Source organism: Taeniopygia guttata, chromosome 1 (assembly GCF_048771995.1).
Source record: "Taeniopygia guttata chromosome 1, bTaeGut7.mat, whole genome shotgun sequence".
NCBI classification, from domain to species: Eukaryota; Metazoa; Chordata; class Aves; order Passeriformes; family Estrildidae; genus Taeniopygia; species Taeniopygia guttata.
The window spans coordinates 23,051,964-23,079,943 of record NC_133024.1 but is presented as its reverse complement, the minus strand read 5'-3'; the positions used below and the strand labels follow the sequence as shown (position 1 = coordinate 23,079,943).

At 42.2% G+C, this 27,980-nt stretch overlaps 1 long non-coding RNA gene across 1 annotated transcript; it reads right to left on the bottom strand.

Annotated features, from left to right (window-relative positions):
- Nucleotides 1-51: 51 nt before the first annotated feature.
- Nucleotides 52-27,980, bottom strand: LOC140680305 (uncharacterized). The gene is made up of 3 exons (XR_012051463.1): nucleotides 27,104-27,980; nucleotides 7,116-7,317; nucleotides 52-605 (listed from the first exon to the last, which is right to left on the bottom strand). It is a non-coding gene; the product is annotated as an uncharacterized lncRNA (long non-coding RNA).

The window sequence follows — 27,980 nt, the reverse complement described above, 5'->3', positions numbered from 1 at the left end:
AAACGATACTCCTGCAATATTTTTTTTTTCTTCCAAACACGTCTGGAAATCATCCCTTTTTCTTCCATATAGATCTCAATTAATTTCCGTGTCAAAGTAATTTCTACTCCTATTGATCTCTGCCTGCAAATTGCTGCGAACTACTGCGAGGCAGATGTGCATGTTCACACACGGAGGCACCCTCCATGCACGTGTGGGAGCAGGAGTGCATGGCTCTGCATGCACAGGAGATCATGGCGATGCAGGAGCCCCAGCAAACATTAATGCGCACATGCACTCGCTCCCAAGCACACGTCTGGAAAGTTATAGCGCCGTGTTTTCTTAGAATATACATGAGCTGGATAGCTGTTATCTGTCATTGGGAAAAAATATCCCAGACAACAGTTAAACCAAAGTGTGACAATGCTGGGCATGTTAAAAATATGGTTTTTTTAATTGCTGGATTTTTAGGATTTCATCGACCAAAATTCAAATCTTGCTTATTTCACTTACTGAGTCTAGGAGGCACAGTCAGATGCTGTTCTCTATTTAGCACTAATGTCACTACATCAGCTTCTTTGCCACACCATGGAGTTACTTCTAATGTATTTTTAAGATAAAACCGCCTGCAAAGGAGAATAAAAATGGTCTTAGGTTATTAATTAGGTTTTTGCTCTTTAATTATATCTAAATACATTATTAACACAAATATTCATGCATGTGTGCACACTCATACAAATAAATGCATACGTATATAGATACAGTTTCTGGAATACCCCTCATATAGACTCCTACATAATCATATCCTGTTGCTATGATATCATTGCAGTTCCCAGTACACCATTTATTTTAAGAAAACCAAACAACATTTCAAAGAAAATCTAGCTAGCTATCTACATCTGTATGCAATTTGAGAAAGTGTATTTTGGAGTCAGAAAGGTATCAGCATTAGTCCTGGGTTACAGACTAGTAAGAGAGAATAATGATATGGTAATGACATTCAGAGAAGATACTAAACTGGGAAGAATTGCAAGTACCAGCTGACACAGAAGTAGACCAAAGGATTAAGTAACAAAAATCAGATTCAGCTTCAGAAAAAGCATGCAGATAAAAAAAGAAGGCAAACTGTTCAATCATAAAAGAAGACAGGTATGAAGTGGAGTAGTAGAAAGCAGTGGACATCACATTTGAGGAAGAGATCTGTGTGACGTACATTGCTGCTGACGACACCATGCCAGGGCACTGAGGAGCAGTGCAATGGCATTTTGAATTACACCTGTGGGACTTAGGAGCCTCTGCCTTGGCCTCTGGAGTTGCTGGGGGCTCATCTCCTGATGGAGAGAGGGTGTCATGAGCTTCTGGGCACTTGCCAACCCACATGGCTGTTCCCCATGCCCTTGGGAGATGGGAATTCCCTGGTCAAACGTGTCTGAGAGCTTCAACTGGGTCTCCCTTTGGTGACAATGAAGAGAAATGGGAACTTTGAGGGTGTGACTCAGATCATCCTAAAGCAGAAGCCTAAACTAGGTCAGACAAATCATGCTTCAGAAGTGTTTTGGAAGCTTTATTTTCTTCCTACTGACAAGGCCGTTTTAGGGAACCTCCCTGTGCTAGGGAGCCCTGATGAGGAAAGCCTTCCCAGCCCCCAACTTCCTCAGACACCCACCTCGAGGGGGAGCAGGCTGGCAGCAGAACTGTGCTGGTGCAGTCAGGGAGGGTCAGGCAATTTTCCTGTGCTCACCCAGGGCAGTTGCTCATCCCCATCAGTCAGCCAAAGGCAGAGCCAGCTCTCTTCATGCCCAGCCCCACGAGAACTGTACGCTCCAGTTTATTGCAAGTAACTTTTGACATATATACAAAACCTCCTTAATGTGTTCCCCAAACATACAGACTTAGTGATGAGTAGCTTAGAGGTCTATAGGCTCACATCCATGTTTCCTCTGAATTAATCTTGTTACAGAGAAGAGTCATACATTGAAACCTGAATTTTCAGGGCATGTCAGTTTCTAACAACACACTCTTTCAAATCAGGACCCTTTAAGTATATTTAAAAGTTGGATCTGAAATTATTCAGCAAATTATATGGTTCTGAAAATCATATCTCAGCATCCCTTGCCTTGCCATTTTGGCTGTTTTCACTTCAAACTGTAAAGTAAATTATAACATAGCAGGAAGAAAGGACAAGTCCACAGCAATGAAAAGGCGAAAGAGAATGAGAGGGAAATAAAGGCACAAACTTCAGCCAGGGAATGATGAAAATCAGAAGCAAAAATTAAAGGAAGAAGAATAGGTGAATCTCCATCTCTTTAAGTGCCCAACTGAAGATGCTTTCATCCAAATGATACCTTTGTGTCTTCAGGGCACTGCCAACTCTGGCTCATTCAGCACTCTTTCAGAGTTGCAGGATAACACTGCATCATGGGCTCTGAAAGGCCCCTTTGACCTTGGCTTTTGAATCTACACAACTAAAAGGAAGAGTAGTTCCAAAGAATAACATGAATGGGGGACCAGGTTAGTGAGCTAGAAGAAGGTGGTGAATAACGACCACAGATTTTAAAAGCTTCATCTGTGAGACTTGACTGAATGACAGCTAAGGAGGTGGAGAGGTGTGATATTTTCGAAAGCTTCAAGCCTCTAGAATGGAACCATTTGGAGTGATACACACTCCGAAATACTGTTTGCTGTACGTTTCATGTTACTTCACCATGAAGGGGGGTATGTTTCATAAAAAGTAATTAATATGGTGAGTCATATCTTTAATTTAAAAGGGTAATGACAAGTTCAAAGTAACGAGACATATTAGTGGTTATTACAAAATAAGGTGGGTGGAGTAAGAGACACAAAACTGTGCTTTTAAAGCCCGTTCAGTTCTGCTGCAAGGTTACCCCAGCAGCTTGAGGTCCCTACAGATCGAAAGAAAAAGTATCTTCAGTCCAGCTGCTGATTTCGGTTCAATAGCACGACATCAGATTCAGTTTCATTTTGAAGAAGCACATAGTTCCAACCTGCTCCTGGGACTGTAATCAGGTTGATTCCCTGGCCAAACAAAACTAAATGAAAACAAGAAGAAAACAGTTTGCCTATAGGAGCTGTCCCAGTGGTAACCATACTAAACTGAAGAGGCGTCTCTTTGAGAGAAGTACTGTGAAAGTCCCGTTACTAGGGATATTTAAAGATTCAGTAAAAACAGCTCTGAAGTAAGCAACTTTCTTTCACTGGGAGATAGACTGGGTTTTCTCTCTATTCATATGTTCCACATATAGTGGTAGCCTTGCCTTTTGTTAGCCAACTTTCAAGCTGGTGGGGAAAAAGCCAATTTTATAACGATTTTTTGGTATTCTCATTTGAATAAACATTCCTGAAAATCCCACTGTGGGACCACTTGTAATTTCAATCTCCTCAGTAGCTTTGCAGCTCTGGTCTCATTTGGCCTCACTTTCAGCCATCTATGTCTTAGTGATAAAAAAACAGTACAGTGCAACACTACAACCAAACCAACCTTTTCTAAATGATTTAGACATAGTCACGAATCTCCTTGGAGGAATACCCATTTTTCAGTATAAGGATCACTTATGTCAATTTACCTTGGATTTCACCTAATCCTGAATTATTAATATTAGAAAAGGATAGCTTAGTTTATTTTGACCTAAGACCGAAATAAGAGGCTTTAAAGCCATGATTTTCAAAGCCACAATACCATTTATTTTTGCAGAGAAGGCCTTAGAAAATGCCAGTCCAGGAATGCTCTAAACCATTCAGTGCCTTTAATGACTGGTGGTTTACTTATCCTGGACAATACTGAGCTCACGTGACATTAGCACCTGTTGCCATCAAGCTAGTCACAGGGATGTGCACAGGTGCTCTGCATTTATTCCCTGTGATTTCCATTTTTCTTCCCATGCCTGCATGGCTGGGCTCACAGCACTGAAGACACCTGACTTTACAATATCACACATAATAAGAAATTGCCTCAATAATTTCCCTGTTTTCATAATTTTAGAAAAAAAATGTTTTCTGTAAATTGTGTGGTGTATTCAAACTTGAATACCTGGGTAAAAGCAAGGGGAGAATAATTTTAACATGCACAAAAAATGATCTGAACAACCCCTGGGTCAATGTTAATTATTACTGAGCTTCAGAATCATCAAAAATTCAAACATAACAGTTAAATCCCAGCACATCTTAGTGCTCAAACTATAACTCTTAAATAAAATGAAATCTCATCTGCTTGTCTGTCAAAAAAGAAAAATGTCATCACAGAAAGCAGTCAACCTATCAGCTATTATTATCAGTGTAGTTGTAGTTTGCCATGATGGAATGTGATACTTTACAAGCCAAACCAAATGTGAGACAAGATAACCCAGGAAGCCCCTTTCTTCTTCTCCAGGGACCCTTCAATATGTGCTGTTCAATATAGTCCCTCCTGCTGTATCACAGGCTCAGAAAAGCAAGCTTTGAACAAGAATCAGTGTCAGCCAGGAGCTCAGCATGGGCCAATTTACCCTGCTTCTCAGGCTGGCCCCAGCCTTCACTCTAAGTCCTGCAGTGCCACAACAAGTGGCTGTCAGTACCCAGGCTCACACCTCACAGTGCCAGTGGGGATGGCTGTGCTGTTCTGTGCTGTGGGCTGTGATGGGGCTGAGATGGACACAAACGCTGAGGTGTGTGTCCCACACACTGACTGCACACAGGATTGGAGAAGGAAAGTCCACCCCCAGTTCTGTTTTACTCCCCTCCTGGCTTCCTCTGGTGATATATTGGCATTTCCCTGGCACTGCAGTGCTGAACAGGGGAGGTGCCCAGTGATATCAGTATGATGACATGAGAGCACTGTGGTGTGAGGCACAATTTCCTGAGCCTGCTTTGGACCACCTGGTCGTGCTCTGCATGTGCTCACAATGCGCCTCATTGATGCAAGGGTGGGGACGATGACCTGGATGCTTCAGCACTGGGAGGAAGATGGGCAGAGACAGGCTCATCCTCCTTCTGTGCCGTCCCCTCAGCTGGCCAGACTCCTTCTCTCCAGCATAAGAGCTAACTTGAGCTGAAGCAGCCTGCATGAGGGAAGGTACATGGGGTACCTTGGACACAGATAGGAAATGGATGAGGGAAAACAACTGAACACCTTCCTATGGCCTTAACTGGCACATCAGTGTCAGCTGTGGATTGATGTTTCCAGAGATGAAGGACACTCAACAGGCCAAATCTGCCTTTCAGGAAAGGGATTAAAAATTTCTAACCATGGTCATGCTTCAGTCACAGGCACATGGTGACCAGGCCACATGGATCAGGATCAATGATAGAAGATAGAAGCAAACTCCAAAACATAGACTGGTAATGGATGTATGAAGTATTTATATTGGAGCAGAACCCTTTCACTTACCCACAGCTGAACAGTTAGAGCAGCAAAGATCTACCAAGAATTAAAAGAGCAGGAAAACTGCAAACATCCAATTGCCTTTAAGGCCCTAAAAATACTCTCTCCTTGCCATGACTTCATTTAGTTTAGCCACAAGATACCCACTGAGAGGAAAGAGGCAAGTCCAGATCCCTCAGCCTGCCAGGCAGACATGATATATGCAGAGGATTGTTCCCTTGCAGTAGGAGCCTCGACACAAAACTCACTGCATCTGACTGAAGTGGAAGAGCTCCCCAGTCCAAAATGCAGAGCACAGGGCTTGGACAGAGAATGGGTCATAGTTCAGTCTCATCACAGCTAAAATTTTGTTACAACTAAAAGAGTTCTACATTATCAGATCCACACCATACCCAAGCTTCTTAAGAGTGCCCTGGTACAGCAATTATTATTTCTTTTCCAAGACCTCACTGTTAGCCAAAGGAATTCACCCCAGAGGGCAGGAAACACAGATGGAATTTTATTAAGAGTCCAGGTCTGTGCAGGCGGGAATCCAAATCTGCTGCCCCGTGCATGGAAACTGCATTACAGCAAAGGGCTCTGTTTTCACTCAGCTCTACAGGATACCGAGCTATGTTTCTGGACTGTGATTTTCTGGAGGCTTAGGAGTTGCTCCAAGCATAATGGTGAATTTTCTGTGTAAAACTGTGGGATTAGCTCCTTCCCCAAGCAATTTTGGTGGCAAGGAGAAAACAAAACTTTCTGGAGAGGGTCAGCCTAATTTCTCAAAGCAGTCCTACTCACCACCTGACATAACTGTTCTGTACAACAAAGTGCCATATCCCATGCATGCCTGGCACTGTGATATGCTAGAGAAGCACGTGACATGCTGCCAGTCTTAGTTCCTACCTGCTGCACCCCTTTCTTTGCCCTACAACCTGCATGCACAATTCACTCAGCTTGTCCCCTGGTGTAGTTGCTACCCAGAGCTGTCAGTCCCCTCTGTCCAGTAGCTGAAGCCCAACCTGACACAAATAGAGGCCAGAGAAGGTTTCTGAGCCTGCAGAAGGCAGCAGGAAGCAGCAAGGGAGGTGATGAAGACCCACAGTCAAGCACACAGAGACCTTTATGCCTGGTAATGACACAGCAGATGCAGGGCTCAGTGGAGGGGGAAAGGTCTCCTTCAGCTTGAGGGAGAAAGGAGGAAAAATGCATTCATTTACCAACTATATCAGAGAGGACAAGCATGCTGACCTAGATGGTCTCCTCATGTGCGTTCATCTCCGTGGAGTCAAGTTTAAATTTATTTTAATAATGTATGGTATAAAATTTGAAGGGTACTACTTCTGTGTTGCCCTAATTTATTCAGTTAGACAGGAGGAAAAAGAAGTTCATTCTCTGTTTGTTATGAAAGCTAAACTCAAATATGAACAATGTTCCATAGTAAATGATGGAGAGTTTGACAATCTTATCTGTATCATATCATCATATATTGAAAGGTTCTATTGTTAAGAATTCCTACAAGAGAATACAATTTTATCTGCTTCAGGAAGTGTAATTCTGAGCTTTCTCATTTTAGAGTTCTTTTCAAGACCTAACACAAGGAATCGGTGTTAGGTCTTTATAAAGTTAGAAAAGCAAATTATGTACGTCCAGCTTTCTCAAAACTAGTCACAGTTCAAAAATAACACTGCCATTGCCTGAGCTACATCAAAAGCAGTGTGGCTAGGAGGAAAAGGGCAGGCATTCTGCCCTTCTGCTCTGCTCTGTGAGATCCCACCTGCAGTACTGCACCCAGCTCTGAGGTCCTTGGCACAGGAGAGACATTGACCGATTGGAACGAGTCCAGAGGGTCACCAAGATGGCTGGAGGGATGGAAAACTTCTCCTATAAGGCAGACTGAGAGAGCTGGGATTGTTCAGCCAGAAGAAGAGAAGGCTTCATGGTGACATAATTGTGGCCTTCCAGTACCAGAAGGAAGCCTACAAGAAAGATGGAGAGGGACTTTTAACAAGAGCATGTAATGACAGGGCAAGTGAGAATGGCTTCAAGCTGAAAGTAGGTTTACATTGGGTACTAGGAAGAAATTCTTTCATGCATGGGTGATGAGGTACTGGAAGACATAGGCAAAAGAACTGGTAGATGCCCCATCTCCTGGAAGTGCCAGGTTGGATGGGGCTTGGAGCAACCTGGTCTGGTAGATGTCTCTGCCCATGTCAGGGGTTTGGAACTAGATGACCTTTAAGATTCCTTCCAATCCAAACCATTCTATGATTCTGTTCAAAACCAGCACTGATCTCTGCCTAAAACTTTATATGCTATTAATTTCCTTCCTAAGGCTAAAAGCTTAAAAGCAAAATAAATCAGAGAAAACAAAACACTCAGTCCTCAAGCAACATGAAACACAAAAACGTAGCAACCTGACAGTGTCAGATAATCTCCATGTTTCACAGGACACAGGCCAGGCCCTTCCATGCTTGGCTGTCAGCCATTAACAAGGAATGTTAAAATGTTAAAATGGCAGCATGGCCATTTTCTTTTTTGCATTAAGTTCAGTAGTTACCAAGCCATGGTTTGAGGTTTGGTGATGCCCTCAAGGTCTTCCAGTATTTTCTGTAACCCTTGGGAACTAATAGACCAACAGGGAGAAGAAAGCTGCTAAAGCACAGAACTCATTTAGTATTGTTGTTTAGAAGCCAGTGAAGGTTATTAATTCTTAGATCTTTGGCAAAAAATGCCTCCTTTGTATGTTTAGTCATCCAAGAAGTCAAAATGATCTCCCAAAGGATGCTGAGCTACTCTGTCTGACTTAATTTTGATCGTACTGTGCCCACTGAAAATGGGACTTTGCTGGATCTCCCTTTTTACCATTTTGTCAAACTCATGCAGGCTCTTATTAGATCTTCTTCACATACAGTGCAACCTCACTAGCTCAAAATTTGTCTTGTTATTTTCTAGGACATCAACAGATCCTGTCTGTGTAAGCACACAGGTGTTACACCCCAGAAAAATGAAAGGATGATTTTGTACTTCGAAAAATTATGTCATGTTATTTCAGCATTAAAGCCCTATTCCTCTACACACAACAAATTTAGGAAACATTTGTTTTATCTTCATTGACTTAAAACTCATCTTAAATCCTATTTTACTGTCACTTCCTACAACATTCTATTGTACAATACTTTCTGTCTTTCTTGGAGCAGTGAGATAATCTACATATCAAAGTTGTTTGTGCTGGACATGTAATTTAATCTAATACTGAGAATTTCACCACAGTTTCTACAAAGACATTATTAAAAGGCATAAAAGATGATAAGTCTTTCTACCCTCTCCTGAAATGCTATTAAGTAGACAGAAATTCTACTTGGCAGTCACACTCTGCTTTTCAACCCCCAAAAGCAAAATTCATTAATGATAGTGAAGATTTAAAATTCTTTCATTGTATCCAATGCAATCTCACATTTCTGTAAAATCTATCCCAACATTCCAATCATAAACCCATGGGGGTTTTGTTTGCTTTGGTTTTTTGTGGGGTTTTTTTGCTTGCTTTGATTTGGGACTTTCTGTTTGTTTCTTTTGATTAATTCAAAATTTTTGGATCTGCTGTGGATTTTATCTTTCTAAGATCCTTCTTCCGTCTTCCTAGGAGGTAAATCCATAGAAGTATCAAAGTTAGAAGTCCTCAGACTGTCCAAAATAAGCCTTGATAAATATTACTTTATAAGTGGATTTAAAATTTGAATGCAGAACCACTTGCTTTCAGTTTTTCAAATTTCTTTGCAACATCCGAATGAACCCAATTCAGTTACACCATCGCTGACTTCAGTCACACTTTGTTCTCTCCTCAGTCACCCCAGTCAAGGACCTAATAGACTCTGCTGCTTTCTCCTGGTCCTGGTGTTCAATTGCTCTTAAGTAAAGCTTAAAGTAAATCAACATTATCTCCTGAAACAAACAGATATTTTCATATACTTCAGGAAACAAATCTTTAATAAGAACATGCATAAAGCTGAGCAACAACAACCTTTTCTCAATGTATGAACATTTATGCCCTGGCAACAGCACTATCAGTTTTTCTAAGGCTTAGCCCAGAGTTCATATCATTTAAAAGCTATATACTTTCACTGCTTAAAAGTGTTTATAAAGCATTCACTCCTTTCTTTTACAATTTCAAATAGTTCCATATCTGTTTTTTTACAGCAGCAATGTATTTACTGCTCCTAACATGCTTTGGGACCTTGATAAATTTACTTCAGTTTCTCAATTACCACATTCCTAAAGGAGAAAACAAAATTCTCACTGATCTTTCAGTCCCTTTGAAATACATCATAGTTCAACTTTGTTATTAGTCTGCCAAACATATCCACGGTTAAGGTAATTAACATTACTGCATGTGATGAAGACACTTTTTGAAATATCTCAAATCTGATTCTTTTGAAGTCATATGTGGAAAAGCTCTTATTCTCTGATCCCATGATACAAGTTCCAACAAGTATCCCTCGATCTACCCCAGGTTCTTAATATTTCCCCTCTACTGTACTTTTCATAAACTTTTCCCTGACATAGCCATCTCTTTGAACCTGTATGGCTCCTTCATTTGTCTCCTATGACCCTGAATAACTTCTTTTGGCCTATCCATAAGGGAAAAAACAGAACTTGCTGTGGCTCTTTCATAATTAAGTGTCTGCTGATTAATCAGACATTCTCTACCTCAGAAAGTATCAAAGCTGAAAACTCTTACAGGCTGGAAGAGTGTCTGGGAGAAGCATCTTTGCTGTTTCTTCTATTGCTTCTCTCTGTCCCTAGGTTTGGCTCCTGAATAAAGGCAGTGAACAAGATGGACCTTTGGTCTACTCAGATATGGTAATTCTCAAGTTGCTAAAGAGAAATACTTGATTTTCCCTGCCTCTCCTTCACTAATTTGAATCTTTCTCTGCCATCTACCCAGAGATGATATTTATGAAACTCTTGGAGGGTGAGCTATCTTTGTGACTGCTGTCTTCTTGTCAGACATGGGTGGGATGAGATAGTGAGTTGAAGTTTCCGCATGACAGGGACAGACTGACATTCTGAGTCAGCAGAATCACCAGCATGTTGGGTAGGTTTCTTTGCTAATGTAGTGCACTTTTAATACAAGTTGCTCCACAGATGAGTTTCCAAATCAAATAGTATTTCAGACCCATCAGAAGCTACTCCCACAGCAGCTGTCTGCAAACATATTCCTTCTGCAATTTCTGGACTTCCCAGCTGTTACTGGGCAGCAATATTTAACCCAAACCTGTGGTGTAGGGCTCATTCAGACAAGGATGTGTGTGATGCCTGTGGTAGCAAAGAACTGCTCTGAGCTGCAGCACTGTTAGAGCTCAAAAGACCCATCTAGGCTTTCCTACTCAGCAGGAAGCAGTCACACAGCCATGCAAGTAAATTACAGGCTTATCATTCCTCATTCAAACATCAGCACAGTCATTCAGCAGAATCCTCATGGCCCTACAGCAAGACCACAGAAATATAGTGGTTAAAACTGCACTATGCATTTGTGCTTCACCTTTTTTATTGCCCCTGCTCTGTCACTTTGCTTCATGGTTATTCAACAGGTGCCCTTTGAATAAGGAGCATGTGGCACTGAGATGACTGGCAGACAAGGCAGTAGAAAAGAGCAGTCTAGGAAGCAGTTGTGCTTATTATAAAGGGCAGCTAACTGATTCATCAGTGCCCTCCCTGGAAAACCATGCCATAGAAATGTTATTTTGAAATTAGCCTTGTGCTATAGGGAGAGTTAGTTGGCATGCTTGAAATCTGAATACCTAATGTCCTCTCTCCATGAAGGAAGATAGGTTGTGGGTATTTCTGCCCTCCAACTTCATGGTGGCTGGCTTCAACTCAGTTTATGATGTGTGCCCCAAGGCCATTTTTTCAGTCAATTCTAGTTTAAAAGAATTAGCAGGACCTTCATTCTCCAGTCTTAGACTGGTAGTCTGACTCTGACTCTCACCCAATGCTGGAGGAAGCAGGTAAAAAAAATAGGATTGCAATCCGGCACCAGATACTGCAAAAGGAAGAGACAGGAACAAGGGTTGCTTCCTTTTGTAGGTCTTGCAAGGAAAAACAGCAGATCTGCCAGGCTAGATTGCTGTGTGAGCATGCAGTGAGGTTGGAAGAGCATATGGCAGGAGTGGCTGCCTGGCTGAAGTGTACCTATTGCCAGCCCTGTCATTCAGGGCTGTGGACTCAAGATAAAGCTTTATTTTAGCGCCCTAACAGCTGACAGGAACTTGTCACATTGCAGAAGCTGCTGAATCTCAAGCCAGGGGAAGAAGGGGAAGAGAAGAGAGATCAAAAGCCATCTCATACTTGGTGCATACTTATCTAATCTCTGGGGGACAAGAGATAGGGTGAGGTCTCTCATGTATTCTGTGCACACAGTCCCTAGCACTAAAGGGTGGTAATAATTGAAGAAGGACACAGCAGAAAAAGGTGCTAGAAGAATCTGGACTGTTCTTTATTTCATGTTATACCCTCTTTTCAAAAAAACATTGGGAATCTCTTGCTCTTTGGTATGGGTAAAACTACTCTGAGATTTCCCTGTAACTACTCAAAATGGAGAAGAATCTGAACTGGCAGGATCTTTTTTGCAGTGTTCCTGGTAAGTGTAGAGTTCATTTCCACAGATCCAGAAATGGGAGATGGGGAGGAAGAACAGGGTTTTGGGGAAAAACCTGAAAAATCAGCAACAGTTATTGGGCTGGAAACATAAGCACTACAGTGTTTTATTTAAAATTTTCTGCAGATTGCAGATAGTTTCTGCTAGTGCATTTAGGAAAAAAGGGACTAAATAAAAAGAAAGTCCCATAGGATAGTTCTGACTAGCTTTCTGAGCTCATGTTTCTCTCTATTTAGTTTTAGTCACATGATTTAGACACAGACCTTCTACAGAGTATTCCAACAACAGCTTCCACTATCTTTACTGTTTATTCCAGATAATTCATCACATAATAGGTTTTAGGTTGTGGGCACTGCTGTATCACTTTCATTCTCAGCAAACATGCAGCCAAACATGCAACCAAACATGTAGCCTTTTTCCTCACCAAACTTAGTGGAAATGTCTCCATTATGGTGTTCTGCATCTTATCAGATCACACCTAAGGGCTGCTGGTTCCTTGAGGCAGTCCTCCTTTAGACAACACTAGATACAATGCTGGTGTGAGACAGATGTGTCAGCTCCTCTCATCTGTTAACACAATTGCAAATAAAAAGACAAATTTGACCTGGATTTCAGTGGCAGTCAGGACTAAATGCTAGATTCAGATCCAATGAGCAAGGCATTTTTGTCAGATTTATGTACCTTTCTTGGAATATAATGTCCTTAAAAACAGAATCTGGATTCACTTCTCATTGACATGCTGTGTCAATGGCACATCTTCTTAATGTGCTGTTGGTGCCTGGTTGTTCCTCATGTTTCCTCTGGCTCCACACAATAAAACACCTTTTGAACAAGAACATGTCTTGGAAGATGAATAAACTCAGTCTGTGCTCAAAACATTTAAGAAGTGTAGGAAAGAAGGCAAAAGAAATCTGCCAGCATGGCTGGAAGAGAAGCTTATCTTGCCTTGGCTGGATTCACTTTGGTTTTCCTCTCCAGCTTCTTTTCATCATTTGCTGCACCAATGTATCCCTGAGGATGGTGACCCCAGAACAATATGCTGCAAAGATGATTACAGTCTAAAAAGGATAAGAAAACCCTGTCACTATGGTTGTTATGGGTTTTAGCTTTTCACACTTAATCCTTTAATTGGTCTTTCTGGCAAGAAGAATTCGATACTTGGCTTTATTGCTGCATGGATGAGCCCTAGTGCAAATCCCATTGGGATAAAGTTACAGTCATTTGGCAGTAAGAAGATCCATAGCAACCTCTCAAAAGCCTACCCAGAGGATTTCTTGTTGACATCACAGTCTCTGTGTGATGTCATAAAGCCTCCTAGAAAATGAAACAGGACAAAAAAAGAAGCAGGACCTCTGGATATTTGATGAAATTGAGGCTAGCCCTTACTCCACTATTGTACATATCAAGAGTTATGTCAAAGGAGAGTTTGGGTCTTGGCTTTCCGCCAGGACATTGATGAAGACAATATGCAGAATAAGAAGGTTGAACAGGCTATATGCATAGTAAAAAACATATTGTAAAAGGTGTTGAGTGTGCTGGACCAGAGGGGCAAAGAACATTATAGTGAGCCATTTGGGCAGACCCAGATGAGGGCTAGGCCATCTGAACAACGGACTCTTTGGATGAGACAGTTTTGTCTTATGGAAATATACAAGTTTACCTTGGAACCTTCCTGCTAAACATCTCAGTGAAATTTAATCTCCCATGTCCCAGGCCAAGAGTGACAGCAGCTTCATTGCATTCCAAATGAGCAGCCCTTGAGGTATGAAAAAGTGAAACAACATAATTTAGACTAAAATAAAACATGTGAGCTCTGATTCACAGTCCTATTCATTAATGACTGGTAACTTTCTTCCCCAAGAGAATGAGAAGGATTCAAATAATTGCAATGGGTACAATCCATGACAGGAGTGTAATTTCTTCTGAGTTAAGTTCCTGAATAGAAACCTAAAGGCTTGGCCCTAACAGCCCTTTTCAAGTCAGTCAATTTCTGCTGATGCAACTAATGAGACGTCTGGACCCATCGTCATGAAAAGAGAGCAGATTAACACCTATGAAACTAAAAATAAAAGCGTCACCTCTGAGGCTGGGCCCATGGTGCTTATTACAAGGGGTGGGGTAGGATTGGCAGAGCTGTGCGTCCATCGTGGATGTCACCATGGCATACCCACGCCAACATCTCCACGGAGACACAGCACATTTCTAGCTCCTGCATCACCAACTTGTTGCCAAGGAAACAAGAGGATGCAAAATAAAAAAAAATAAAAAGAAGAAAAAAAATCTCAATGACATTCAATTTTGAGACAGTCAAGAAACCCCTGAAAGAGATTCTAAAGTGCCTGAGAAGGAAATGGAAATTGGGCTTCTAATTACAGACTCTCAACCAACTCCTTTTTATTCCCTGGTTATTCTGTCTGCTCACGTCACTGTCTTCTTGCCATTCTCTGTCTACAGAGGTAGGAATGCCAGACACCAGTGAAAAGAATCAGAAAGAGCTTTCCTGGAGTGAAGGAGGGGAGGGAGGGAGAGCAGGGGAGAAGGCTACTTAGTACAAGCAATAGCAGAGATTCCATAACTCAGAGGGAGGTGGTGGACAGAAGCTGCAGCAAGGGAAATGCATGGGAGAAAGGTAGGAGTAGGAGAGAAGGTTTCTGTGAGAAGGGAATATGTGCAGTCGGCAGGTGTGGGTGTACACATGTATATCTACACCAAACACATGTGTATTTTTATATATACAGCTGAGAAGGTACATGTGTATACAAAGGTGTACCAAAATCTACACTGCATAAATAAAAACCTGAGCTGTGTACCCCCGATTAAGCTGACATATAAATCAAGCAACTAAACAAGAGTATGTCTTTTCATTTTGTTTCTTTTAATCCATTGTAGCACTACATTTACAAGCTTTTCCCACAACCAAAAAAGCTACAAATCTGCATATCTTTTTAAATGACAGCCAGAACTTTCATGCAACCACCTGACTCTAGGAGCTGTGGCTTTGCAAAAAAGGAGAAAATGTAAGAATCAGAAGAAGGTGCTGACAGGTGGCAAACCTGGCATTGCACATAAACACAAGAACACATAAGAGAACCAGCAAAGAGTATGACAGTATGAAGGAGAGGATGTGTTGGGTGTTACTGTGCAGAGACACACAGCCACCAAGACAAGATGTGCAGGAGTTATCGAAGCATAGCAGAGCCACACTCGTCGACCACCGAAACCCGCATGGCCTCGAGTTAGACAGCCTTGTTCTCTTGGGGAATGAGCACAGAGAGGGTTAACTGTTTGAGTAGGTGTCTGCATATCATCTTACTTGAGCATGAGAGATAGGGAAAGTTTCATCATGTGATAGCACAAAGTGGTCCAGATGTTCAATGGCTACCCTTCATGGCTGCAGGATGGTTTCCATTTGGGTTAGTGCTGAAAACAGATGAAAGAGCTCTGTCTTCACGTACTTCTCTTCAATATTCATCTCACCCTTCCTCATGCCTTGAGCCTGTCATCAAACTTGCAGCCAGAAGTGAGATTGCTATGGAGCAAAAAGGAAAACTTACAGACAGAAGTTAACCATTGCTGAATTCCAACAAGGAATTCCAACAAGGAATGTTAACAATGGTTAATATTCCCTACAGAATGACACAGAGGGATCTCATTTAATAACAAGGAGTTCATGGATTTATGGCTGTTGATAGTAAAAAGCTGCCAGCAGTAAGGTTTGGATTCCATCCCAGGGAGAAATGAACCATTGCTGACCAAAGACAAATATCCCTTTGTGCCCCCTACCTTCTTCCTATCTCTTGTACAGGTCTTTGCAGGATTGAAAGGTCTCTACACACTTCAAGGAAGACTTTCTTCCCCTTGTTAGAAGAAGATGTGGAAGATGCCAAATGCTTCTCTAAAAACCTGTGTGGTGACAGTCCTGGCAGTCCAACAGCTTTTTCTAAGGTTTCCATGACATGGAAGTGATGGGCACATGAATCACAACTGTGGAGAACACCAGCCTACATGCAGATGCTGCATTCAGATTAGCAGAAGCAAGTCCTGACCACTCAGCTCTTCCCTACCTACTATTTGAGGTAGTTTGGAGCTTCCAGTCTCCTTAGGAATTGTAATCAGAAGATACAGAGACCTACTATTACATGTATGCATGCAGTACAAAACCACAGCAACACAAACAGCCTAAATCACTAAAATGATGAAACCAAGGTCAGATTAAAACACTTTAAGCATTTATCAGTGGTCCACTTCAATTTTATTTCTGAGCAAGGTGAAAATAGAAAACGTGCCTAAACTGCAGGCCACAGAAAGTGGGCTCAGCTTTGTGTGTTCCAATGCCAGAGTTCCTCACAGACTCAGCCCATGTCCATGGAAGCAGAACACAGTGTGACCACATCTACAGGGACCATGTGCCCCAGCAGAGCTGTACAGACAGAGGGTGTCTGGTGCTGAGAGCTGGCCATAAGTCAGATAGAGGGAAGCAGAGGCATTGCTGTCAAGATGCAGGGAAAGTGAAGGAGAAGACAGTAAAATTCCATTTCTTCTTTTCAGCACATCTTAATTCCCCATCATATGTCTCAGCCATAATTTTTTTCTAGCATATGCAAAATGTTACCTCTTCTCTACTAAGATAAATACACCATTCACATGACTATTTTCTGTATTTAAAAATAATTAAAAAAAAAAAAAGAAATAATGCTTTTATCAGGGAGTTTAGAGTCACAAATTACTTGTGAAAAAGGATATAATGCATTCTGTTTAAAAATGCAGGTATAAATCACAACTCACAGCTCCTGAATCACCACTACATGTTCATGTTTTCTGGAAGGAAAGATGTGTTTTTGTAACTTACTCTTTTGAATTAATTTCTCATGAAATACCCAACAAGTGACATTAAAATTTGCTTTGGGCAAAATGCAAGTTCTTTTTGTGTTTACTTCAAATGCTGTTCATCAATGAAATGAACATTTATTCCAACTGACTTTTTTTTTTTCAGGCATAATTTTATAATTCATATTTCACTAGATACAGCTTTGCCTCTTCAACAAATACTTTATTAGGAACTACTAAATTTGCTTTGAGTGAAAAAGTGTAAGATGCCCTAGGAAATTCAGAATTTGGGAAAAATGTTTCTAAAACTCTGACAATGGTTTCCTTTGTAAACAAAATTGCAACAGAGTTACGCAGTATGACTTTCCTAAATGTTTAATGCACAGTGCAGGCTCTCTTACCCACATACATACACACACATGCATACATTCTCTAACACACTCCATGCCTACAATGCAAATACACTATCATATCTCCCTCTAAACACACACAGGCCTTCTCTTTAGCATGAGGACAGCTACACACACACCTGCACAAGGACATCTTTCTGACACAGAGGCCCTGAAACACAATTTTATCTCTCTCTTATACACACTGTCATTCCTTTTTTTTTAACACAATGCAATCTCACTCTTGCTCTTTCTTTCATACACACAGACACAAAAACAGACACATACAGTGTAATCTTATCTCTCTGAGATTCAACTACAGTATCTACACTATTTTCAAAATTGCATAAACACTTTCTGCCTGACATTTCCATTTGTAGACTCCATCATTCACAACTACACAACTGATTGCAGAGATGGGAGGATGTGGAGGGAAATCCTTTTTCACGTAAACGCCTGTCTCTTAGGTAAAGAGGCCTTTTCTGGCAAGATTTTATTTTACAAGCCAGGAGACATTATAAGCAATATTTTCAGTTTGGATGCAGCATTAATTACACAGTGCTCCTTGTTATATTACACCACCAACAAATAGTAAGAGACTTAAACGCCTTGATTTAAAAAAAAAATTGCTAGATCATAAAAAAAGATTTTTCCTGTATTGCTATCATTGTCAAACACTTCATTGATACGTTCCACAATACGTGCTGCAAGCAAATTACAATATGCAGTTACACCAGTATTTCCTGTGACATATAATATGCTGTAGGCCCTGAGATTTCAAAAGAAAAAAAGAAAGATGTATAGAGGAGGTTCCACCTCCACTTAAGCTATTATTTCTACAACAAAAGTCTGTTCTTAAATCACTTGTATTAGCAGGATTGTTCTAATGGGAATATTAAAATGAATGTCTGCCTCTGCAAGCTTCTCTACACAATGAAGATTGCCAACAGTGAGAATTAGAGGATGCAACACAGAGCACTTCTCTTGCATGCCATTGATTTAGACCCAGACTAATTGGCTGGCAATTTTGGGGGGATCTCTGCAAAATTAAATTTCATACCTTCATTTGATTTCTCCAAATTACCTCGTAACAGAGCTAAATATTAAAATGAAAATATAATGAAGGTTCTGGGGTTGATCAGTGATATTATAGAGCAGGTAAACAGGAATTTTTTCATAGAGTCTTGGTCGACTGCAACGGTTTTTACTACCTCCATAGAGCAGGCTTGAAATAAAAACTGCAGAGGAAAGAGTTATTTTAAAAAATACCAGAAACCAAGCTTCAGAATATTGTGTTAGCTCTAAATAAGCACCTTAACGAAACACAACTAGGGTCCCTAACAGAGAGTAACTTGCTATAATTCCTGGAAAAAATGTTATTTCTTCATCATGAGGGGAATTTTGCTGAAGAATTTGAACCAAAGCATCAATATGGCTTTAAGAAAATTTCCTCAGAGACCGGAGAAAGGAAATACTTTTGTGGAGCCCAAACTCGCAAAAAAAACCTGATCCATTGAAGGACTGGAAAAGCAAAAGCAGCTGTCGTACCAGAGGGAACAAAAAGAAAGGTTTTCCTTTAATGGCCTGTGATACTGCTTTGATTAACCATACCTTGCTTTGAGAACGTTGTCTGACTGCCTGTATCAGCACAAGGTCACACAGCTCCAAACAAAAGGACTGCTGAGCCAAGACCAACTGGGATCACAGGCAACTGGACTGGAGGGATGCAGGCAAAGAACAGGATAGACACAGGATCCCATTTTAGGAGTGTCTCAGGGGGAAGTGTGGTACCCCTGGCTGTGACAGCTATAGATAGAACAGGTGTATTGTAAGCAGCACTGGAGAAGTAATAGGAAACTCCCATGCCCTGCAGTGTTTTGTCGCTTTTTAAGTTATAATCCCATTGGAAGTCTGAAGCAGTGGTTTTCTGACACTGCCAAACAGCCTTCAGCTACCACAAAACTACCTAAACCAAAGCACATGACCACTTCTGACAATGCAGAAACTGACCCTAATCTACTGCAGGAGGCTCATATCACTACAGACCTTGCAAAATCCATGCAGTAAGAGTCAATATCCCATTCTTTCTTTCTACAGAATTGAGAGTGAAGGATCAGCTCCACTACAAACTTCTCCCACACATACCCCCATGTGCCTTTTCCCCTCTTGCCCCCTGGAACAGACACCAAATATCCACAACTCCATCTGTAACCCCATTCACAGTACTGGCACTCTGTGTTGCATTAGAGGCTGGAAGAGCATTTCACAAGCAGGACCCAATGTCACTCTACCGCTGAGGTAGGAAAGCATCACCCAGCCCCTTTCTACAGTGACAAATCCAGGGAAATTGCATGTAGCAACTGCAGACTGAATACAGCACATGAATTTCTTGACTCCTTTCCTGATATCTGTGATAGCCACTTGGTAATCTTCTGCATGGAAAATATTCTCTAGAAAACAGATTGGGTTACTAGTCCAGCTGCCCTCAGGAACTCCAGACTTTTTCCTCCTTCCTTACAATTTCTTTTTGATATCAAATACCACGACATTAAGGATCCTGATGATTTTGAATGCTGACCTTAAAACCTTACTTGCTGATTGTGAAATAGATTCATTTCTTAGAATCACCTTTGATGGACTCTCCAACAACCTGTAGGAAAATGTCATCTGTGGGTTAGTCAGCTCATTTGGAAAATTGACTTCTCAGCATCTACTTATCATGGTGTGTTGACACTGATTGTTGTTAGAAACAGACCTGGGTTTTGGTGCCTTCCTGAACAAATAGGCTTCCATAGGTCACCTAGTCAGTGGTGGTTGCTGTCACAGACATCTCCACCTCAGTCACCTCCTCACCTGGTTGTTCCTCCGAGCCTGAGCAGTGGCCCGGCTGTCAAACTTTCTAGGTAAAGCTCAATGTGGACTCCTGCAGCTCTTCCATTTTTATCTCTAATGAGATTGACCCATGGAGGCCGCTCCATTGAGGATTCAGGAGAAAGCCACTAATCAAGCTGACTGAGCCAGAACAGAAAGCTACTTTCTCTCTACCTCTGTCTTCCACAGTTTCCTCTTCCTTTCTTACTGTGTAATCAACCTAGTTATCTACCTTTCTGTCACAATAGTAGCCAAGTAGTTCTTCAATATTTCAGAAATAGCAAAAAAACAGCACAGTCTTTTCTTCTTTTCCTTCCCAGGCTGTAGGAGGAATTGTTCAATTTGTTTTGTAGGTGGCATGATTTGTTTGCTTGTTTATAGGCATGCATGCAAGTGGGTGTTTTGTAGATGTTTGTGCAGAGCTTACTGGGGGAGGGCAAGGCTGAAGAGCCAAGCTGTGTATTTATTACTGAGAGTGGCAAGATGCACAACCTTCCACGGCTGATGTGTTATGGACCTTCACAGCACAGCCCCTGTCAGCACTCTGTCTCCTGCTTTTAGCTCAGCCACACCAGCAAATCTGGGAAATGGCCTGGAAGGGAAATATTTAGTGGGGGAAGAAAGAGGGAAGAGCAGCATTATTATTATTTCAGTCTTAGCTACTTCAAGATTGCCTCTGTCCTAGAAAAACAAGGTATCTCCTGCTATTGACTGAACATCTACACATGAGGCAAATGCTGTGGAGAGGGTATTTTCTTAGGCCAGCTATTATGGACAGGTAGGCAATGATACACAAGTTTCTCTTTGGGATTGAAGTGGCAGTGCAGTGAAACACTGTGCAGATCTTTGCAGAAACTTTGACATTTCTAGTGCTACAAGACGTGACAGCAGAAATTTCCTGGACAGTCTACTTCTCAAAAAAATATTTTCACCAAATTTCTCTAAAAAATATTTGTGCCATAAAGTACAAATGCCCTAAAATATTTTGCTTTCATCGATGACAGATATTGCACTGGCTCCTAACAACCACATTTACTGGAACAGCTTTCATCCTTTTAACAGCTCTTCCTTTCTCCATGTACCATATGTTTTGTGTGGATCCTACAAACAGAGACTTGGAGGCAATAGCAAGGGTCTCCTGCCATTTTTAAAGCTAAGTATTACTCAAGGGATAAAATAGCATCGAACATCATGTCAAGAGTTTCACAGTTAAAGGACATAACAGAAGAATGTATTTAAGTGGAACAATATATTTCCAGCATTGGATTCATTGGAACAGTGTTACCTCTATCCAGATTGCATGGCCATTTGGGAACTTCACGTAATGCTGGGATGACTGTTTGCAGATTTTAAAGTAAACAGTATGAAAGAAAAAAAAAAGTATCTTTGTTGACTCCAAGGCAGTTTCTGTCTAAGTTTGTCCCACTGAATATCAGTCTTTCAGAGATTTGCAACAAATTTATCTGTTGCGTTGGTAGCAGTAGAGTAGTAGAGTCCTTGTGTGTGAGTAAAGCCCTTCCTCACACATATGAGTACGTGGAGCTGGGACAGAGGGAAAATGTGTGAGTGAGATGCTGGGTACTGGAAGAATGTTTAATTCCTGCAGTGCTTATTTTACAAAAGTCTAGAAAAAATAAGAAAGGCACTAGAATTGCTAACCTGGCTGGATTTGCATTGTAGGTGACTGTGAGACAAAAAGACTTTCTTTGAAAAACAACAGCTGATGAGGAACTGGTCGGATAATCCCATCCAGAGGATAGTAGTCAACTACTAAAACAAGCACAATGTCCAGATGGAGACCAGTGACAAGTGGTGTCTCTCAGGGGTCTGTACTGGGACCAGTACTGTATAATGTCTTCATCAATACAATCAGGGTCTCAAGCACACCCTTGGCAAGTTTGCAGATGACAGCAAGCTCAGTGGTGTGGTTGACATGCCTGAAAAATGAGATGCTATCCAGAGGACCTGGACTAGCTTGAGAAGTGGGCCCAAGTGGACCTCAGGAGGTTCAACAATGACACATACCCAAGACACAAACCCAGCACCTGGGTCAGGGCAACTCAGTTTCAATACAGATTGAGGAATGAAGGGGTTGAGAACAAATCTGCCGAGAAGGAGGTAGTGGTGAATTAGAGGCTGGACCTGAGCCAGCACTGTGCGCTTTCAGCCCAGACAGCCAAGAACATCCTGGGCTGCTTCAAAAGCAACATGACCAGCAAATCAAGAGAGGGGATTCTACTCCCCTGGTCTGCTCTCATGAGACCCCACCTGGAGCACTGTATCCAGCTGTGGGGTCCACAGCATAGGAAAAACATGGGCCTGATGGAGCAGATCCAGGGGATGATAACAAAAACAATCCAAGGACTGAAATACTTCTCCTTTGAGGAAAGACTGAGAGAGTTGGGGCCGCTCAGTCTGGAGAAGAGATGGCTGAAGGAAGACTTTAATGAGGCTTTTCAGTACTTGAAGAGGACTTACAAGAAAATGGGGACTTTTTAGCAGGTCCTGTTGTGACAAGACAAGGGGTAGTGGGCTTACAATACAAGATGGTAGACTAGATACAAGGAAGAAATTTTGTGGTGAAATAGTGGAACAGGTTGCCCAGAAAGGTGGTAGATGCCTTATCCCTGGAAATATCCAAGGTTCAGGGTAAGTTCAGGGTGAACTCATATTCAAGTTCAGGGTGAACTGGGTTCTGAATAGTCTGACCTAGTTGAAGATGTCCCTACTCATTGCACTAGATGACCTTTAAAGGTTCCTTTCAATATAAGCTATTCTATGATTCTATGATTTTATAATTGAGAGAGTCCTGAATTCAAAAAGCAGAAGGGAAGAAAACAGGCACTTCACCTGCATTACAGTTACAATGAACCATCCTGAACAGTCATTATAGTAGCTCAGATTTGGGATGTCAATAGAATGTCATTGTACCTCTGTGTCAGATTGGTTTAAAACACATGCCATTTGAAAAAAAAAAAAAAACAAAAAAAAAAAAAAACCAAAAACAAAAAACCCACCAAAAAACAATACTCTAATGAAACAAAAACAACAACAAAAAAAAAACCCAAAAAAAACAAAAACAAAAAACAAAACAAAAACAAAAAACAAAACAAAACAAAACAAACGCATATAGAAGAATCCATATAGATTCTTTTTATTTTCTCTCTGGGTTTTGAATCCTCAAATTTCTTCTGATCCAATTTTTCAGTATTGTTTGCAACTGCGAAGATAAAAACCACACATTTACAAAAACAAGATCTTTTACTATCATGTATTTACATGAATCCAGTGTCCAGGGATTTTAAGAAACACCTGAATACAGAGTGGTGACCCTGCTGTTCCCAGCACAGGTCTGTTATGGGCTTTGTGTTAACATGTCAGTACACTTCCCTTTCTATATGCCATGACCTTTCCTTAAAGTTATGGATTTGTGGAACTGCTGAGCTACTGCTCTGCAATGTGTATGCAACACTTGATCTGAAATCATGAAAAGTTTTCTTCTACAAAGCAGACTAGAAGTGACAGACAGTACTTATTTCAAATACAGACATTTATGCCAGCATTGAAGGGAATATATCCTAAATTTTGCATGCCAGAGGGTCTCTACTAGCCTTTTCCAAGGAAAGTAACACTCCCTTGGGGAGCAGCCTCTCTCCCTCACTTTGTCTTTCTCCCTTTGTTCTGCTTCACCAAGAAAAAAGGCTGCATCTTTCACCAGACAGACTCAAGCCTGAAAATCCCTTGGCAGACAGCAGACAAATTTCTGTTAGCTGATTCTTATGTGACCAATTCACATAGTACAAACAAATGATGATGCAAACGCTAAAGATGGCAAGACATTACAGTGTAAACAAAGGCTCTTACAGGATCCTGACAGCTTCACTACTTAGATCACTGCACACTGAAAGGAGGAGTGAGATCAGAGTGACTCTGCCCCATCACACTTGGACTCACAGTTAAGGTGGTTCATGCATACATGAGAGCATCTCCTCCAAATACCCAGCGCTTGCACAAAGGCCAAAATGCTGGGAAAACTTAAGGCTCTGCAGTCCTGACAGCATTACCAATAGTCACATGGAAATTAGAGCATCCTGCAGCAGAAGCAAACATTACACCATGAGGCAGTGGGTGTCTTGAAGAGCATGTCTGACCAGCCCCCTGCACATTCTCCAGGCCAGACTATCACCGGCTCAGTGGAGTAGTGCACACACCCCCCACTCCCCTTCTCCTCCCCAGGCAGCGAGCAAAGGAGGGTGAGTGCTAGGAGGAAGGCAGGCTGGCTCCCCGATGTGAGAAGCCTGCTCATAAAACTCAATTAAGTGGATTACAGATGAGATCATTCCCAGCGGTGGGTCACATTCCATTAGAGGCAGGCTCGATGCCAGGCGGACTCAGCGCTGCTCGGATGGCAGCAAGATCCACCCCACCACTTACCATCTCTGCCTCTGACCTCACCATACCTTGCAGGATTTCTTGCCCTGTGCCCCATGCTGCATGGCAAGCTTATTGCTCATCCCTGCTCATCCTCTCAGTGAGGTAATCAGGGCCAGTGTTAGGTCATGGAGAGATAAGAGGATGGCCAAGCTCTCTGAAACACCGTGGTCTAGGGTAGCAACATGGAAAAGGAAAAGCATAGGGAGAAAGAGGAAAAGTGGAGTAGGAGGAAGACTAGCAGAAAGACAGATCCCCTGGAAAACAATGGCAGAGTTCAGGAAAGGATGGAAACGTTCAGCCCCATAAACTGGATTAGTGGTATTTGACATGAAAGTGAGAACAATCAGAGCTCTCAGCTCACTAATCCCAAAGGCTTTTTCACAGCATAGGTATAAGATTACAGCATCGTCTGCTACACACCACCTACAGTCACTGCATTCAGCACTCAAAAATGTATGTGTGTTTGTATGTGGGGAACAAATGGTGTGTCTAGGGTATATTTGTGGGGGGGAATGACTGTGTTTGGAAGAGAAAATGGGGGGAGGAAGAGAAGGTGAATGAATCTGTGAAGGGTGAGTGTGTGTGGGCGTGAGGGCAGGAAAAAGCTGGATGAATGACTGTGTGGGTGGGTAATGCATGGGCTAGAGTAAGTCAAATGTTATAAGCACCTGCAGGCATTTTGCCAGATCTGAGACCTATTTTGACTTGCTTTGTACATCCCACTTTGCTTTTCACTGTTTGCAAACATTCTTGGCAGCTCAGCTTAATTTGTACAAATAGCAACCGACCAAGAGTGAGCCAAATCTGTTGTGAAATAGGTTGAAGAAGACACAGGTTTTGTGCAGATCCAAGCAGCAGGGGCTTTGTACCATCTGGAACCTGTGTACTGAGACCCAGGGAAAGGCCTACAAGGGAGATCGATTTAGTTACCTCCCCACCATTTGCCATTCCACTTGAGGAAGGAATACCTCAGCCCAGTTGCAAAGTGAGACATGCTGTCTGGACAATGATCCTCACAGGGCATGGGAGCCACACAGTGCAGACATCTGCCATGCTGGCATAGGACACCTCAGTATCTACAGCCTCGGAGAGAGCTTTCTCCTTTAGCTCAGAAGGACTGAGAGGAAGACAGCAGCCTTATGTTTTGTTCCCTTGTGTGTGACAAGTGAACTCAGTTTGGCAGTATGAAGCAGCAGGTTTCCTATTTGTTTTACCACCAGTTTACCAGGAAATTTTGGACAACTTCACTTGCCTTCTCCACCTATCTCTTTCCTAAGACAAAAATCTATCAGCAATGATACAGATGTGAGATCTCTTGTTGGAAAGCACTATGTGAGACTCACATGATATTATTCTCCTGTACGAGCTGAGGGTAGTTGTCAAATTTCCTTTGCATTCATTGGCAGCAGTACTCAAACCATAAGCCCTGAAGAAATCCAAGCCTGCACTGCAGGAGCTCCTACTCCAGTCTCTCCAGTTCTGCTGCTCCTTTCAGCAAATCATGACCCAGGTTCTGGCTGTCTGTCTCAGGACCTCCAGCATAAAATACAGAGAGCCCATCCTGAGTGGCAAGGGATCTCACAGTCCCTTTGGCACAACCCAGATTGTTCTTGCTGCTCTATCCTGGGTAATTGCACTACCTGCTGGTATATTCAGTGTGTTAAGGGTCCAGAACAGCTAGGATGCAAAAGTACTGTGGCCACAACATTTCTTTCTCCATAATGGTGCTAAAAGAAATTAGGATCATGTATTACAACCAACCAACCCGATCCCCTGTCTTTTATGATGCTTTTCCTTTCTCTTCTGACTGGCTTTTCTTTATCAGCATTTCTTTCTGCTACCCTGCCCCAGAGCTTTGCCCTGGCAAATGCTGCATGCACCGTGCCAAGCTGTTTCACCCTGCCTTACTGATGGTCCCTGGAATGGCTGACAGTACACTGCTATATCCTCCTGTCTGTGTGTGAATTAGCAAGCCCTTTGCCTTTCACCTTCAGCAGAAACAGAGTGACCTGTCTATGCAATTAGCCCCTACTCTTTTTAACTAGAGGGAAGACAATATATTGCCTCTCCCGGGAACCCAAGAGAGAATGAGAGAAAAAAACAGAGATGCTATCAGGGTGCCAAAGCACTAGGTATAAAAAACCTTTTTCACCCTAACAGTATATCAGATGCTGCCTCAAGAACTGTTATTGAACTACAGCCAGAAATAGTGTGGTCCTACCCTGTGCATTTTCCCCCGCTTCTGATACTCTGCTTCTTGAGAGTATTTCATTCAATGAAATGGTTTAAGGCCCTGCCTGCAAGGAGGATCTTTTGTGAAATACCACATCTCTGCCTTCTAAACCCTCCAGCTGAATGGGAATAACTGCTGCGGTTGCCACGGTACAGGCTACACAAAAATGATGCTTGAGTTTAATTATACTGAGTGGTTGAGGCCACTGCCTCACCGCTCTGGGATACATTCCTCTGAAAAGCAGCCAGGTAATTCTGCTGCAGCTGCCTTTCCCTCAGTGTCCTGGGAAGGGGAAGGGAGGAAGGGTGACAGGGAGCAGGGTTTTCTGCCAGGTTTAGCTACAGCAAACATACCTGAGCTGGGTGGTCTCAAAGGATGCAGCTACACCAAGCACAGATCCCCCAAGGCAGTGCCAGAGGTGGCTGGTGGATTCTGAGGAGTGCAGGCAAAATTCGATTTTGATGTAGAGATTTCTGCTGCACATTTCCTGTGTAAGAGGAGGAGAAAGAAATAAAAGGGATTGGGAAAGGAGATGAGGCAGAAAGGAACTGGAATTGTATCTCTCAAGACTCCAAAGGTAAGAAAATAGAAGCAATAAGGATGTTTCTGAGAGGCCATTAGCCTCAGCCATAAATGCTGTTGTACCCAACTCAGCCCTTCTCTAAGGGGTATTGCCAACCCAGCTTTGGTAGAGCTGACAGCAGGGTTGGTGGTGCTTCAGTACCTCATGCAGCTACTCCCTACTTTTCCTGGAGTTGGTCATGGGCTGTTGCGTCCCAAATAACTGGGACAATATAACCACATGTGCTTGGAGACCCAGCAAATTCTGCTCAGAAACGGGAGAGATTAACCTCAGTGCCACCCTATGCTAATATGGCTAATTTCCTTCTGGGGATCATGTCTCTGCCTGGATATGCACACATAGCCCCGCTCATTTGGGGCACGCTCAAGTGCTCACAGCACAGCACTGCCTTACCCAGCTGGACACACCATGAGGAGCTCACACAGGAGTGGTGTTTTTGGTGTTTTTCACCTCCCTAATGGGCATTTTCTTCTGAAGTGCAAGCAGTTCTTGGACTCAAAAGTCCGTCTCTTCTGCAACAAAATTCTCCCCAAACACTTCAGGAATCTGCCAATGCTTCTATCACCCAAACTTTATTTTCATGATCCTAAGGAGAAGGATGAATCCACTTCCTTCCTTCCTTCCTTCCTTCCTTCCTTCCTTCCTTC